The sequence below is a fragment of the Perognathus longimembris genome, chromosome 7 (assembly GCF_023159225.1).
Source record: "Perognathus longimembris pacificus isolate PPM17 chromosome 7, ASM2315922v1, whole genome shotgun sequence".
Lineage (NCBI taxonomy): Eukaryota > Metazoa > Chordata > Mammalia > Rodentia > Heteromyidae > Perognathus > Perognathus longimembris.
In genome coordinates, this window is record NC_063167.1 from 9716822 (window position 1) to 9734350 (window position 17529).

Consider the following 17529-nt stretch of genomic DNA (forward strand, 5'->3'; position numbering starts at 1 on the left):
CAGATTGGAGGCTGGAGACCAGAGAGGGGTGGGGAAGGCCCAGATGAGAGAGGAGGCCACCCCTGGGCTTCAGATAGGAAGGAGAGGGCAAGCGGAGGGTGGGAAAGACAGGAAAGGGAGGCCCGGCTGCCTGGCTCCAGGCCTGGCCTCTCTTCCCATTCGGGGGCACAGCTCCCCACCAGTGGGTGTGGGAAACCCCATTCACCTGCTCCCTGAGCCGAAAACAAAGCGCAGTGGGGGAGGACTCCTCTGCTGGGGTCCCTGAGCCCAGGGTGCCTGGCTCCTGGACGTGGACGCCCTGCGGAACGGGGGCTGGCGCCGCGGCCTGGACAGCAGAGGGCAGCGAGGACGCAGGTGTCCCCTGGCAGGCCTGGGGCCCCCAGGGCGTCCCTGGAAGCTGGGCATCGTGGGTGATGGGCAGAGCCTCTGCTGGGGACCGGAAATCCAGTGTTCCCACATCATTATCAGTCGGGGGGGGGTGTCACTGGGACTCTGACCCACAGCTTAGGGAAATGGAACTCGGTAATGACCAGAAGAAAAGGCCTTGCTGGGTTACAACAACTACCCAAGACGGGGTGACCATGCCCCCTACAGCCACAATTGGTGACTGGACCTCACTTGCCTGGGCCGAGGAGGAGAGGGCAGGGGCCACAGCAGTGCATCTCCTGGCTTACCCGGGTCTCCCTTGACTCCCAACCACCTTGTCCATGAAACAGAGTTTCAGGGGTGCCTGTCCCCGAGGATGGCCGGCAGGAATAGGAAAGAACCCGTGCAGGGCCACATCACAAATGCAGTGCCTGGGGCTGGGGATATGGCCTAGTGGCAAGAGAGCTTGCCTCGTATACATGAGGCCCTGGGTTCGATTCCCCAGCACCACATATACAGAAAACGGCCAGAAGTGGCGCTGTGGCTCAAGTGGCAGAGTGCTAGCCTTGAGCAAAAAGAAGCCAGGGACAGTGCTCAGGCCCTGAGTCCAAGGCCCAAAAACAACAACAACAACAAAACAAATGCAGTGCCTGGTGCCTTGGCGGCCAGTGGACTCTTGGTCTCACCCAATCCCTGAGAGGCAGGTGCAGTATCTATTATGCAGAGCGGGGAAACTGAGGCTCAGAGAGGTTAAAGGCACTTGTCACAATCACCTTGGAATTCTTTTTTTGGGGGGGGGGCCTGTCCCTGGCTTCTTCCCGCTCAAGGCTAGCACTCTACCACTTGAGCCACAGCACCACTTCTGGCCGTTTTCCATATATGTGGTGCTGGGGAATCGAACCGAGAGCTTCATGTGTAGGAGGCAAGCACTCTTGCCACTAGGCCATATTCCCAGCCCTCACCTTGGAATTCTAAGCCTGGGTTCTCCATATTGTGGAAGGCAGGGGTGCAGGACCCACCTCTCTTCCCGAGGCTTGAGAGAGAGGGGTACAGGTTCATCTCTCCCGCCTTCTCTTCTGACAGAGTCAGGCCCAGGGGGGGACCAGGCCCGACTCCAAAGAACTCCTTCCTCATTCTAGGGCTGAGCCTCTGGAGGAAGTTGAACTTGAGTCCTTCCTGTCTTAACCACAGCATCTTCTGCTCCATCTGCCTTCTGAGCTGGCAAGTGCGGTCATCCTCAGGGGTACCCCACTGGTGAGAAAAGAGAGCTCGCCAACCCGGGTGCCCTAACTATGACAGCCTCCTCTCTTTGCCCCCCTCCCCCCCCCCCCCCCGCCCAACACACCCTTAGCGGGGCTGCTGGGCCCAACAAGGCACAAGATCACTCTCCTCCAGCCATCCCTTCTGCCCGGAGTTTGGAATGCCAGCTGCAGCCAGCCAGCCTATCCTGGCGCACCTGGGCCAGGTGAGATGAAGCCGAGAGCCAGCTCACCACTTGGGTGTAAACAGCAGCCCAGTGGGAAGCTGGCAGCTGCCTCCCTGGCCCTTTCCTCGGCCCCCGCCCCAGAGCCCCACCCCGAGGACAGAGGGTGTCCCAACTTGTTGGAGGAGTTTGCATCCCACACCTGTGCCCACACTGGGCGTGGGGGGGGGGGATGGATGGCAGCCACCGAGGATCTCTGTCCTTCACACCAGCCTCCTCCCTTCGCCCCTTGGCTTCTGGGAAGGCCCTCCTCTCCCCAAGCCGCTCCAACGCCTTAGCCCCTTGTTCCAGGCCCCACCAGCAGACAGAACAGGGCATTGTGGGAGCCAGAGCAGGCCCTGGGGGCCTCTGTTTCCAGCCTCAGAGGGAGCTGAGCCTTGGAAGAAAAGGAGAGCCGGAAGGTTTCCTGAAGGGCATAGAAAGCAGGCCTCCGCCAGGCCCTGGCACTTGAAAGACGGGGATGCCAAGGCCAGAGCGCCCGTGGCAGGAGGCCCCGGACGCCCCCTGCCTTGTGTGCAGCTGGCACAACAATGCGATCTCGGGGTAGAAGGGTGGGATGGACGGCATAAGGCCCAGAGAGGGCAATGACCTGGCCAAGGCCCCACAGTCAGGAAACAGATCAGCCGGAAGCTGACCCCGCTCCACACGTGCCTGTGCCTATGCGTGGTGTCAGGGCTCTGGCCCCCAAGAGCCCATTTACACCCACGCGGAACGTGATGCACGCCACGGCCCGGCCGCCTGCCCGTCCACGCCGCCCAGGTGCCCCCACCACCCCTGGCAGACACCTCCTGTGCGAGTCCCACACCCACCTCTGTCACCACCCCTCCCCCACGGCTGCAGAAGGCAGGATGGTACACGTCCGCCCCCACCCCCGCGGCCCTGGGCTCTCTCGGCCTCCCCAGGCCCAACAGCTATGCTGGGCTGCGGCCGGCGGCGGAGGCTGGGGAAACCACAGGTCACCAGCACCCAGGGAGCCCCAGGGGCCCAAAGATGGGACAGGCCCGGGAACGGCTGGGGGCCGGGGCAAGGCTTGGGCCTCAGCAGTGCTGGAGGCCAGCTGTGCCCGGCTTCTCTACCAATAGGAAGGGAGGAAGCCTGGGAGGCAGAGGTCAGGGGGCGCTGGGAACCCTGGGAATACGGACAGCACTCAAGACTTGACGCGCAGCTTTTCATCTGACCTCATGAGAACCCGTAAAGAAAGGAACGTGCGTATCTTTGATATGATTCCCTTTTTCTTGAAGGATAAACTGAGTCCCAGAGAGCTAAAACTGTGGCCCAAAGTCTCTGATCTTGGGTATATGGTGATTTTTTTTGGGTTTTGGTTTAGGGCTGGTCCTGGGGGCTTGCACTCAGGGGCTGTTCCAGAGGTTTATTTTTTTGCTCAAAGCCAACCACTCTACCACTTGAGCCACACCTTCACTTCCTACTTCTTCTTCTTTTTTTTTTTTTTTGGCCAGTCCTGGGGCCTGGCAGGACTCAGGGCCTGAGCACTGTCCCTGGCTTCATTTTTGCTCAAGGCTAGCACTCTGCCACTTGAGCCACAGTGCCACTTCTGGCCATTTTCTGTAGATGTGGTGCTGGGGAATTGAACCCAGGGCCTCATGTATACGAGGCAGGCACTCTTGCCACTAGGCCATATCCCCAGCCCTACTTCCTACTTCTTGGTGCTGATTAAAAGTAAGAGTCACATAGACTTTCCAGCTCAGGTTGGCTTTGAACCTCAATTCCCAGATCTCAGCCTCCTGAGTAGTTTAGGCTTGAGCCACCGGAGCCCGGCTGACCCAGAACTGGGAGCCAGGTATTATGTCAGAAACTTCTGATCCTCACCCGGGCTGGGCGCTCTCAGAGAGGACAGCCTCTGTCCCTCAAGGCTTTCTCGTGGCTCCCCACGTGTGGCCAGTCTCCCCAAGTCTCCACGCAACTTCCTCTCAAAGGGAGAAGCAGCCCTTGGCAGCCTGCTGGGTACAAACCCACCACGCAGAAGCAGTGTCACAGATCACCAACATTACACAAAGCAGCCGGGGGACTGGGAGAGACCACACTGCAATCATGTCTGAATGCCGACCAAAAACACTACACGTAGTTCAAGTCACAGAAATGACCAGACGTCCTTTATTCGGCGAGATGAGTGACAGAGCTCCAGCTTCCGTGAGTTTCTCTTCCCTTCCAGATAAAAATTGCTAAGATCAACAGTCAAAACATCGCCCCCCACCCCCGTTTTCCGGGTGCTGGTGGCTCACACCTGTAATCCTAGCTATTCAGGAGGCTGAGATCTGAGGATCTGTTTCAAGCCATCCTGGACAGGAAAGTTTGGGAGACTCTTACCTCCAGTGAATCACCAGAAAAGCTGGAAGTGGAGCTGTGGCTCAAGTGGTATAGAGAGTTAGCGTGGAATGGAAAAGCTCAGGGACGGGGCCCAGGCCCTAAGTTCAAGCCCTACAATAGACAACCCCCCTCCCCAAAACTCATCACCCCCACCCTGTGACAGCATAACAAAGCACCACTTCCTTGCACCCCAAAAGCACCCACCGTAACCTCTAATTGTATAAGGTCTTCCAAAGACCCACATACCCAAGAGCCCCAGTTTCTGCAAGGGGGCGTCCTCCTTTGTTCCAACCAGAAGTCCAGCCCCGCAGCCAGGTGTGCTTCCGGTGGTCGAGGGCTGAAGGACAGGACACAAGTCTACAGCTGAACAAGCCCTGTTTTGTGGATGCCTGTAGAAACACGAGCCAGGAAAGTGTCAGCCTCCCATGATACTGGGCAGGGCAGAGAGGAGCCTTAATCCCCTTCTGCTCCCAGGAGCCTGCCTCCAGCCTCCTGGCCGGGGGCTGGAGAAAGTTAACTCGTTGCTGGTCCTGTAGCACCTGCCACCACGGCTCACGTGTACGCCTGACACCTTGCCCTGTGCCAGCAAGGACGCCAGGCGTTTGTGTGGAGAGGCTGCAGGGCAGTAACAAGGAACAAAGCCAGAGCTGGGCACAGGTGGCTCAGGACTGTCATCCTAGCTGATACTCAGGAGGCTGAGATCTGAGGATCACAGTTCAAAGCCAGCCTGGACAGGAAAGGCTTTGAGACGCTTATTTCCGATTAACCGCCAGAAAGCTGGAAGTGGCTCAAAGTGGTAAAGCTGAGGCTCAAAGTAGAAAAGTGCTAGCCTTGAGCAAAAGAGCTCAGGGACAGTGCTCAGGCCCTGAGTTCAAGCCCCTTGAGTTCAAGCTCCAGTACCTGCACTCACTCCTCCGCACACAAAAATAAATACATAAATAAATCATCGAAGGGACCTGTTTCCATCTGGGACGATCGCCAAAATTTTGCTATAAGCCCTTCAGTAGACAGAGTAAGTTTCTCTTCTCCCTTCTTAATCCTTCTCCTCTCCAATGGACATTGGCAGGCCTGGGGGAGCAGGTGAGGGCCAGGAGGAGCCCATGTGTCCCCAGCCTCCAGACCCCTGGCTGGGCAGGAGGAAGCATTGTTGTTGTTTTTTTTTTTTGGTTTTTGTTTTTGGTCAGTTGTGGGGTTTGAACTCTGGGCCTAGGTGCTGTTCCTGAGCTCTTCAGCTCAAGGCTAGTGCTCTACCACTTTGAGCCATAGCACCATTTCCAGTGGTTAATTGGAGATAAAAAGTCTCACAGGAGGGCTGGTAAAGTGCTCGCCTTGTATACATGAAGCCCTGGGTTTGATTCCTGAGCACCACATATACAGAAAAAGCCAGAGGTGGCGCTGTGGCTCAAGTGGCAGAGTGCTAGCCTTGAGCAAAAAGAAGCCAGGGACAGTGCTCAGGCCCTGAGTTCAAGCCCCAGGACTGGCAAAAAAAAAAAAAGTCTCACAGACTTTCCTGCCCTGGCTGGCTTTGAACCACAATCCTCAGATCTCAGCCTCCTGAGTAGCTAGGATTGTAGATGTGAGCCACCAGCACCCAGCTCCTGGAAGCATTGGTGTGTGTGTGTGTGTGTGTGTGTGTGTGTGTGTGTTTTCTTTTGTTGTTATTAATTTTAAGTTCGAGTTTATTATGTTGTCATCAATGGAAAGTCTGCTGTCTTGTCAAGTTTTGAAACCCTGATTTCTTTTCTTATGTATTTAAAAATTTTTTTTTTGAGATTAAGTAACTACCTGTATTTCACAGTACACATTTTAACCTTCACAATGATGAAAATCATCGTTCTAATCGACAGAGCTTATGAACTCTACGAACCTTAACAATACAACCGTTTCGGGAAGCCTTGCTTCGGACCATCGCCCAGCGCTTGGCGTTTGGGACTCCTTCGCCTCGTCCCCCCCGGCTCTCCGGATCAGGACCCCATCCAAGCCAAACAGGATGGTCAGGCCGGGAGCCGGAGGTGGCGCAGGAAGGCCGGCAGAGCCTGGGGCCACCTCAGGAGGATGCGTGGCGGGAAGTTGAGGAAGTGTCTCTGAGGCTTCATTCAGCTCTAATCCCATGCTCCGGGACCAGGGGCGGTGGCACCCCCGCTCCACCCCAGGCAGGAGAGCAGGGAAGAGCAAAGCCTAGGCACTGAGGTCCAAGCCCAGAATAGACCTTTCCAGAAAGAAAGCGCTTACTGTGGAGATCAAGGAGCATAGGGGCCTGGGCTCCTTCCAGCCTGTCTTCAGGGGAGGCCGACTCCACTTCCTCCTGCTTCCTTCGGTGTCCACTCGCTATCCCCCCACTGCGCCGTCACCCACGGCTGGTGGTTGCAACGTATCCTTAGAGCCTCCCCTTGAAGTTCACCTCCTCCAGGAAGCCTCCAGTGGTTGCTAGGTAGCAATGGCTCCCTCTGCGTCCGCCTCCTGGTACTGACAACCCTGTGAGGGCCAAGGACTAGCCTCTGTCTCCTCACAGCTAAATCCTTGTCTGACAGATGACCTGTGAACAGCTGATCACGAGGGACCCCAACAAGGGGGGCAAGGGACTGCGGATTGGAAGGGCTTATGTGCACGGGGCCTGAGGGGTACAGGAGAGAAGATGCCACCGGGTGTCAGCAGCTCACACCTGTGATCCTAGCTACCCAGGAGCCTGAGAGCTGAGGATCAAGGTTCAAAGCCAGCCCGGAGAAGGACAGTTTGTGAGACTCTAATTTCCAATAACCAGCAGAAAGCTGGGAATAGTGGTGTGGCTCAAGTGGCAGAGCCATTTGCCTTGAGAGAAAAAGCCAAGCAAGAGCACAAGTCCTGAGTTCAAGCCCCAATACTAGAACATGTGACATGTGTGTATATGCGTGCAGGTGCGCGCATGCGCACGCACACACACACACACACACACACACACACACAGATGCCAATCTGAGGGCCTTCTCGAGTAATAGAATAGGTAGTTGATTTTTTTTTTGTCAGTTGTAGGGCTTCAACTCAGTGCCTGGGCACTGTCCCTCAGCCTCTTTGTGGTCAAAGCTAGCACTCTACCACTTCAGCCACAGTGCCACTTCTGATTTTCTGATTTTCGAGTGGTTAATTGGAGATAATGATCTTTTCTGCCTGGGCTGGCTTCAAACCTCCATCCTCAGAGGTCAGCCTCCTGAGGAGCTAGTATTACAAGTGTGAGCCACTGGTGCCTGGCAACTAATTGTGTGTGTGTGTGTGCACGCATGCACACGCGCACTAGTCTTGGTGCTTGAACTTAGGGCCTGGGCACTGTCCCTGAGCTTTTTTGCTCAAGACACACTCTACCACTTGAGCCACGGTTCTACTTCTAGCTTTTTGCTGGTTAATTGGAGATAAGTCTCACAGACTTTCCTCTCCAGGCTGGCTTTGCATTGTGGATCTTCAGATCTCAGTCTCCTAAATAGCTAGGATTGTAGGCACCTGCAATTTGACTGTGTGTGTGTGTGTGTGTGTGTGTGTGTGTGTGTGTGTGTGTTGGTCCTAGGGCTTAAACTCATGGATTGGATGCTGTCTCTGAGCTTTTTTTGCTCAAGGCTCATGCTCTGCCAGTTGAGCCACAGCTCCAGTTTCTTCTTTTCTTTTCTTTTTCTTTTTGTTCTTAGTTGGAGATAAGAGTCTCACAGACTTTCCTGCCAGGGCTGGCTTTGAACCACAGTCCGCAGCTCTCAGCCTCCGGAGCAGCTACGATTCCAGGTGTAAGTCACCAGTGCCCAGCTAATTTGACTAAATTTTTTAAAGCTACTTTGTGTGTGCATGCTCACGTTGGACCTTGAACTCACTTGCTTGGCTTGCTCATGGCTGGTACTTGAGCCACACCTCCAGGCTGGCTTTGAACCTTGATCCGAATCTCAGCCTCCTGAGTAGCGGGGATTTAAAGTGCCTTATAGCTGTAACACCAGCATTCAGGAGGCTGCGGCAGGGAGGCCATGAGTTCCAGGCCAGCCTAGCAAGACTCTGTTCTCAGAAACAAAGAACTAAAAACAAAAAGAAAAATGAATTACAAGCTACACTGTGAATAAACTTGAAAACTTTAGGGTAAGTAAAAGAAGCCACGCATTGTATAATTTCCCCCTTATTGGAAATGTCCAGAATAGATAAATCTTAGAGACAGAAAGTAGATTAATGGTTGCCAGGGGAGGGGAGGAAGCTGAGGAATGACTAGCAGGCAGTTTCACTTTGGGGTGACGACATTGTTTTGGAATTAGACCACGGTGGTGGTTGTACAATTTTTGACCATGATAACTAAGGCATGTTATATCATTTGTGGGATTTTTTTCTCCTTCTGTCATGGTGGGGATTGAGCTCAAGGCCTCACACATGCTAGGCAATTGCTCTATGTGGTAAATATGGTATGAGAATTATATCTCAGTTTTCACTTTGGGGGGGCGGTACTTGAGTTTAGGGTCTTGCCAGGGCAGGTGGCTCTACCCTTGGGCCACGCCCCCTACAGTTCAAGCTCTACCACTACCACTTGAGCCACGCCCTTTGCCATTTGAGCCGCACCTCTACTTCCTTAGAGCCTAATTTTCTACAGCTGACAGCTTAGTCCTCCAGTGCCCCAGGGAGGCTCAAGACATTTTTTTTTTTTCAGGGAGTAATGTAAAAACGGCTGCCACATAGCCAGGCAATGGTGGCTCACGCCTGTCATGCTAGCTACTCAGGAGGCTGGATCTGGGGATGGTAGTTCAAAGCCAGCTCGGGCAGGGATAGTCCATGAGACTCTTATCTCCAATCAACCACCAGAAATCGGGAAGTGGAGTCATGGCTCAAAGTGGTAGAGCACGAGCCTTGAGCAAAAGAGCTCAAGGACAGCGCTCAGCCCCAAGTTCAAGCCCCAGGACCAAAAAAAAAAAAGGCTGCCACAGTTGAACTCCAGGCTAGACACTGTGGGGAAGTCTCCAAAGCCCTTCTTTTTCTTGGCCTTTTTTTTTTGTGGGGGGTGGGGGGTGGGGGGAGACTGGGGTTTGAACTCTATAGACTTCATGGTAACTTGGCTGGCTACCAATTGAACCAGCCCAGCCCAGGCTTTTTGCTGGTTAATTGAAGACGGACTCTCACAAACCTTTCGGCAGCCTCGAATCGTGAGCCTCTACGTCTCAGCTTCCTGAGCAGGTAGAATTAGGTCAGGCACGAGCCATCACGGACACTCGGCATCTTTTTACAGTTACAAAATGACGGTCCGGAGGGGCGCTGGGCTTTGCCCAGGGTCACATCGCTGGGAGGAAGCTAAAATGGTGGATCTCAGTGCTAATCCTGCCTCCTCCCTGCTGTTCACCGGGGCCTCCCGGGCAGACCCAAGCCTCAGACAGGACAGGACGGGACGGGGCAGTGATGGGGAATGGCTGAGGAGGCGTGCTGTCTGGCAGAGGGGCACCGGGCTGTGGGAAGAGGGCAGGCAGTGGGATCTAGACTGCTGAGAACATTGTGCTGACTTCCGGGTTCCTTCCACCCTCCAAAATTAGCCCCCCCACCCCACCCCTCCAGGCCAGGCCCATGAGGGCTTCCTGCTGTCCCTGCAGTGACCCCCAGGGGGCTCCCTCATCATTGGGAGCTGCCCTGTGAGGGGAGGGGGTCGGGGGAGGCAGAGAGGCCCCTCACCCCCCATCCGGCCTGGCCTGGTGGTCCTCCCTGCTGGGACCCCATGAGCCCTCCCGCTTGGCTCTAGGTGTGCAGAAGAAGGAGGCGGCTACGAGCTGCCCATGCCTGGAACAGTCAGCAGAGACTCAGGCAGTAGTCGTGGCCTGCCCCACCCCCACCCAGCTACTTAGGAGGCTGAGGGACTGTGGTTCAAAGCCAGCCCAGGCAGACAAATCTGTGAGTCTCTCAGCTCCACTTAACCAGCAAAAAGCGGGAAGCGGGTGTGTAGTTCCAACGGTAAAGAGCCAGCCTTGAGTGAAAAAGCGAAGCCAGAGTGCAAGGCTCTAGAGTTCAAGGTCCAGTTCTGACACATGCTCCGCACACAGCATCTCCCGATAGAGTCGGTGTCTCCTGGTGGAAGAGGGAGCAACTTGCAAGCTGTTGAAAACCACTAGGTCAAGGAGATGGTGGGAGATGAGGAGGTGGACAGCAGGGCCTCTGTGGGCCGCTTCCGGGAGTCAGAGGATCACAGGGCTCCGTCAGGGGCAGGGCGAGTGGGAAGTGGACCCCTGGCCTCAGGCCCGGGCAGGCCCAGGCGGGCACGGGTGTGGATCTGACCTGACTCTGTGCCCCCCTCCCCCACAGACACGTCTGAAGTCCCTCCTGTGCTCCCCAGGGTCCCCCCTCTTCCCCACGGCCTGGGCCACCCCAGGAACCACCTTTGGACTCCATCCAGAAAGAGCTCTCCCAGAGAGACTCATCCTGGCACGCAGAATGGTCCTCCAGGATCAATCTCAGAGCCACTGCCCAGAATCCAAAGCAGCCATGCTGTCCCTCCTCGCCCCTCCTGGGGAGTCTCCTGGGCTTCCGCTTCTTCCCCCCACCCCCCCCCGCACCCCCCAGCACCACCCCAACCTGCTCCATCTAGTCAGCCTGTCTGTCTGCCTGGTCCCTCTGCCCCGGCCTCCTCCCCCACCTCAGCCCCTCCTCCGTCCCCCCCAGCCCCCCTCCTGAGGCTGTCTCTTCTTCCCCAGTGGCTCCAGTGGTTTGGACAGGCTCAGCTGTAACTGCCACATGACCTCCCTTCCCTGCCACAGGCCCACGCACACACCCACTCACACACACACACACACACACACGCCTGCACCAGACGCATGAGACCATGCCTGCCACTGCCACGCACAGACACGCACCCACCCCCCACCCCCACCCTCACCCCCGCCCCCATCGGCTCCAGCACCAGGTCCCAAGGGAGCAGTAAGCAAAGCTCCATGGGAGTGGCCTGGGGGGGGGTGTCCTTGCAAAAAGCCAGCTCTGCAGAGAACCCCCCCCAAATTCTCCTCATGGGGAGACTGCTCCCCATCTCCCTCTGGGGTCAAGGGGCTGAGGCACAGGGTCAGGACCCCGCTCTCTTTCTCTCCCCAAAGGGGACTGGCTGTCTCCTTCCTCTCCTTCTCCCCTCTGTGTTCTTGAAAGACAGCCAGGACCGACTGGGACCTGGGAGCCTGGATCCAGCCAACTCGGGCAGCTTCGCCCTGGGAGAGCTTGGCACGTGCCTCAGTTTCCTCCTCTGTGAACCAGCCCTGACGTCATTCTGGCAGTGCTGCTGGACCACAGCGGGCACTGGGCAGCGGCGGCGGCAGCGCGGGGTTCTGTGGACAGCCTCCTCCCCTCCTCCGGCCTCTCAGCTGCCCCCCACCCCCCACCAGAGCCAGCCCCGGGCACCTCTATAGTTAGCCCCCACCCGGCCTGTCTCCAGGAGAGCTCCCCCACCAGACTTGGGGGGTCGGAGAGAAGGGGGAGCAGGCCCTCTGCCTTCTAATTTAGATTCTTGGGTTTATGGCAGGAAGCAGCGAGGCTAATGCTGTAATTAAGGCGATTCCTGAGGCTGCAGGGAGGAGGCAGGGAGAAGAGCCCGCTAAGTGGCTGTCCCCCCCACCCCCCCTTCCACCTCTGCCACAGGGCTCGGCCTGGAGCTTCAACAGCCCTAGTTCCCAACGCTGGAACTCCATTTTGCCTCCTCAGAAACCAGAGGAGGTCAGCTGTATGCAAAAGGTCACACAGCACACAGGGGCCCACCCCTGAGCCGTCCTGGGGGCCCCCGTCTGCTAGATGGAGGGGAGGGGGTACAGGGAGAGTCTTTGTCTCTCTGTCTGTCTCTGTCTCTCTGTGACAGTACTAGGGCTTGAACTCGGGGCCTAGGTGCCATCCTTAGATTTTTATTTTTTCCCTTCAAATTAGCCTTCACATTCAATTCTACTTCTGGCTTGTTTTGCTGGCTACTTGGAATAAAGAGTCAAGGACTTTCCCGTCTGCGCTGGCTTTGAACTGGGACCCACAGATGCCAGCCTCCTGCGTCGCTAGGGTTACAGGCGTGATCCACTAGTGCCCAGCTGGACATGTGACTTTCTAGCCCTAGTCACAGGGATCTGGGCAGAGGCTGGCCAGGGCGCTGTCAGAAGGGGCAGATCTCACCCCAGGGTCAAAACCAGGGCATCAGCCTGGGCCTGAGCGTCCAGCAGAGGCCTAGCTGATGTCTGGGACGGTGGGTGCCGGGGGTCTGTGGTGGGCAGGAGGAGAACTTAGGACGCAATAGCTCTATTGTCCCCCCCGCCCCCCCATGGGATCAGATCACAGCGCTGGAGTTTAGATTCGACCTCCCCACGGGCTGCCCAGCGGAAGATCTTGTACCCTAAGTCTGGCTGTCACCCCGGGGAGGTTGGTCCTGCCCCTGGTCCTTAGGCTACCCCCTCCCTGTGTGGTGAGAACAGGGAGTTGGAGTCGGGGTCCCCCACCAGCGTCTCCTCACTGCCAAAACCAAATTCCAAAGCACAGGGCAGGTGGGGGGACCGAGCTGTTTTCCTTTGCCAGTTGGGGACATTTTAAAAGCATCGTCAAGCACGGAGACTCGGGAACAGCTGGGTGAGGCGGGGAGCCAGCTCCCACATGGCTGGGGCAGTCATGGGGTTGGGGGTGCTCTGCCCTGAGGGGCTGGGCTGGTGGGGGGAGGGGGTCACCTTGTGCATATCGGGGTTGACGCTGTGGGAAGCCACCTTGCCTCACCGTGGGCCCAGGGCGACCCTCACCCAGTGCGGCCGCCCCCCCACCCCCACCCCGGGGTGGCAGATAGGGATCAAGGCAGGGCAGGAGGGAGAATGGTGGCTTTGTTGTATGAAACTGAGCTACCCCCGGACTCTCCGCATGCCCAGGCCATGTGCCAAGGACAGGGAAGCCCACGCAGCGGGGGGAGGGGGCTGAACCTCCGTGTGCCCCGACGAGAACATGGGGGTCTCTGGGCAGCTATGTCCTCCTCTCAGCCGGGGACCCAGATGGGAGCCGGAGGAGGGGACGGTGGTTGGGAGGATGCTGGGGCTCCCGGAGGCACCTCACCATGAACCGGGGAGGGGGTGGGGGACGCGTGAGAGGCTGGGAACTGCATTTGGGGGTTCACGCATCTTGTCAGTCTCCCCACTGCTTCAGGAGAGGCCCTGTGAGGACTCAGTAGCAGAGGAGAAATTATAAGTCAAGCCTTAGACCCCAAAACTCGAGCTTCGGGGGGGTCCCCCTTCCTAGCAGAGGGAAGAAAAGGGGGTGTTCCTGAACTCTCCCCCCCCCCCCCCCCCCCGCGAAGCCTCCTTCCGAGGCCCTGCTCAGGCTCAGGTCTGGGCTTGGTGCAGGCTGAGGCCCTTGCGCTCAGCAGGTGTCACTGATGTTACTCCCGGGACGTTTGTCTGGCTCCCGCTGACACTGTCTCCTGCTGGGGGTGGGGGCAGGGTTCTGGGTCCTTTAATCCCCAGGGCTTCCTCTCCTGATCCCACGGGCGGAACGGGCCCACAGCCCTCTCCTCAGATGTGGGTGGGGTGTGAAGCGTCTTCACCTCTGTCTTCCTGGCCCCCTGCTGGTGACACGTGAAGGGCCCCTGGGAGTTGTGTCAGGGCCCCCTGCAGACCTGGAGGCCCAGGCCGGGGCGGCGGGCTCTGGAATGCACCCCCTCCGGCCCCCCTCCCTCCCTCCCTCCCACAGTCACTGTTACACACAAAGCGCCGGCCTTTGTAGGAGCTTGGCTTAATAGGATTGGGGGCGGGGTAGGGAGCGGGCCTCTGGTGGGGGGCACTCCTCTGCACCGACACAATGGGGCCCTGTGACATCACGCCGCTCCCCGCTGTGATGTCAGGGGCTGCCACAATAGGCCTTCCCAGACGCGGAGCCTGGGGGCGGGGCGGGAGGCTGGGGACCGGGCGGCGGGGCGGTGCGGGACACCTGGGTCAGGCCCGGGAGAGGTGGCGAGGGGCTGGCCCACACTGAGCCACAAATAAGCCCCTCTTTCTTAGAGGAGAGGGTCAGAGGTCACCTGTGTGTCATCCCAGCCCCCCACTTCCCCGCGAGCTGCTGTGATGGGAACTGGGGCGGGGGGGGGGGGGACAGTGGGAGAGAGGTGGCTGACACGTCCGTCCCCACCATCCAGCGGGAGGGTCAGCAGAGGACCAGGGCCCTGGAGGGAGGGGCCGGGGGAAAGGAGGGGATGAGGAGGGGAGACATCTGGATGAGTCAGTACCACGGAGGAAGCGGGGAATGGTGCCCAGGACACGGTTGGGATTGGCCAGGGGGGAAGGTCCCCTCTCTCCGCCAGCCCGGCAGGGCCGGGTCCCCACTGCTGCCTGCTTCTGCCAGACCAGTGTGGAAAGGGCACCGGCCGGCCCAGGGCTGCTGACGCCGCCGCGGAATGTGATGAAGTTGCTGAACCTGGCTGTGCCCAGCGGGGGGGAGGGGGGGCCCCAGTCCCGGTGGGGTGGGATGTGGCTGCAGCTTCCCAGAAACAGGGCCCGGTTCCGGCCGAGCCTGGCCATCCATCGGGGCTTGTGTTGGAAAGCCAGGGACACGGGACTTGGAGTGGGGCCTGCTTGCCTGGGCCAAGCGGGGAGAGGACAAGTCTGGGTGGCTGGTCCTAGCTAGAGCCCCGGGGCTACAGGCAGACACTCAGAGACGGGTCATTCCAACAGCCAAGGTTGCCAAGTGCCCCTCAGCTGTGAGTGCCGTGGCATGAGCTGGCCCTGGCCTTACACCCTCTCTGTCACCTCCTGCCTGTGGCATCTCCTTCCTCTGGTCACTGGCACCTGGCAGAGAACTTCAGGTCACCTGTGTGTAAAATCTGATAAAGCCATGCCCCGCGGGGCTGAGATCCTGCCCTCACATACAGAACATGGGGCTCCAGTTTGGCTCAGTAACCCACATGTAGTAGGAGCTCAGCAATACTCCATCATTCTTCCAGCGTCAGATTCCAGTCACCTAGTGGGACCCCTTGCTAGTCACTCCCGTACCCCAAATCCATGTGTTAAGATATTGGATCTGAGAATTGTGGTTCAAAACTAGCTGGACAGGGGCTGGGAATATGGCCTCATGGCATTGGGTTCGATTCCTCAGCACCGCTTAAACAGTAAAGGCCAGAAGTGGCGCTGTGGCTCAAGTGGCAGAGTGCTAGCCTTGAGCTAAAAGAAGCCAGGGACAGCATTCAGCCTCTGAGTCCCAGGACTAGCAAGAAAAAATAAAAAGATATTGGGTCATCTGCCCCCATGGGACTGTCCAGGCCTGTTTTGTACTCAGGGCCCAGGTCCTGTCTCTTAGCTTTTTTTTCCCTCAAGGCTGGCTCTCTACCACTTTAGCCACAGCGCCACTCCTGGCTTTTTGGAGAAGCGAAAATAAGAGTCTCTGACTTTCCTGTCCTATCTTTAGCCCTCAGCCTCCTGAGTAGCTAAGATTACAGGTCTGAGCCACCAGCAACCAACTTCTTTTATCTGTTTGTTGGACCAACTAGGGGCTGGGCAGCATTCTGGAGGGAGGTGATCCCTTGTAAGTGTTTCATGCATTCATTGGTTGAGCTCCTCTCCTGCAGTACCTACTGCATCTCAGATCTAGCCCAGGCTAGAATTTGCCCAGGGCAAGGTGTTTGGTGAAATGGTTCTAACTTCCTATGTACTGGGAGCCTCAGAGAAAAGAGTTTTCCGCCCAGCCCCTCTTGGGCTAGTGGTGGTGGTAAGTTCTTTAAGGTTCCTGGCCTCAGTGTTCAAATCTGTCAAAATGGGCTGGCAACAGGACTGACCAGGAATGGCTGCGGGAAGGATTCAGTAACACAGGTAAGGCACTCAGGGAGCCCAGCAACCCTGAGTTCTTGGCTGACACCTGCCCTGCTCATAAGCAGGTGTATTTGCTTTGCACGCCTGATGTTAACTTCCCATTGCTAAGTTACTCTTCCCTTCTTTCTTTTCAGCATAGACTTGTGTGGATTTGTTTAATAATACTTTGTATTATAATGGACATCATGTGGTTTGTTCTAGAAGTTGGTGTTTAGGGACCAAGATCTGGGGCTGGGTGTGTTCATAGCTACAAGGGTACCCCAAGATCTGGGGCTGGGTGTGTTTATAGCTACAAAGGTACCCCTACTATCCAGGCCCTTTCAGGAGACAAATCTGGGTTTTCATCCATTTAAAAACTTCATACAGACACTGGTGGCTCACCCCTGTAATCCTAGCTACTCAAGAGGCTGAGATTGGAGGATTCCAGTTCAAAACCAGCCTGGACAAACAAATCTGTACGATTCTTATCTCCAATATACCAGCAAAAAGCTGGAACTAGGTGTAGTTCAAGTGATGGAGCATCAGTCTTAGGTGAAAAAGCTGAATGAGAAAGCAAGGCCCTGAGTTCAAGCTCTAGTATGTGCACAAAAATAAAAAAGGGATGAAAAATGTGGCTTAGTGGTAGAGTGCTTGCCTAGCACGCACGAAGCCCTGGGTTCGATTCCTCAGTAGCACCACATACACAGAAAAAAGAAAGCCAGAAGTGGCGTGGTGTCTCAAGTGGTCGAGTGCTAAACCTTGAGCCAAAGAAGCTCAGGCCTTGAGTTCAAGCCCCAGGACTGGAATAAATAAATAAATAAGTTTCTAGGCAGACTTGATGATGCTCAAAGGTAATCCTAGTCCTTGGCAAGTTGAGGCAGGATTAAAAATTTGAGGCCAACCTGGACCACACAGCGACGTTATCTCAAAATAAACAACAAACGTGAAGTTTCCCTCTGTCCGTTGCAGGATGCTTCCGGAACTGGAGACCGGCGTTCACTGGCTGGGACCCAGAGGGGCACCCGCTGTCCTGGCAGGGGGTCTGGGCACCACAGGCCAGCCTTGGCATCTCAGGGCAGGCCAGGCCCTTTCCTGGCTTTGCCAGCGCCTCCGCACAAGTCTAGGCAGTCTCAGGAGGCCCACGCGCCACGCCTGCCCCCGCCAGCGACAGTGACCACGCCGCCCCCTGCTTAAAACCTTCAGCAGAGCCAGCACTGGTGGCTCACATCTGTAGTCCTCGCTACTGAGGAGGCTGAGATCTGAGGATCGTGGTTCAAAGGCTAGCCCAGGCAGGAAAATCCTTGAGACCCTTATCTCCAAATTAGCCAGAAGGGGAGCTGTGGCTCAAGTGATAGAGCGCTAGCCTAGAGTTAAAAAAAAAAAACAAAACACACCAAAAAACCTTCAAGGACAGCACTCAGGTTCTGAGTTCAAGCCCCAGGACTGACACCAACAAAACAGTTGCTTGTGGGGCCTTTGCATAATCCTGCTCACCCCCTCCACAGTCTTACAAATTACTTCCTCTTGAGGCCTGGGCCTTGTGTCTCCTCCTCCAGGAAGCCTTCCATCTGGGCCCCATGCCCTGTACGGGGGTCACTCTCTGGTTGCTTGTGTCCT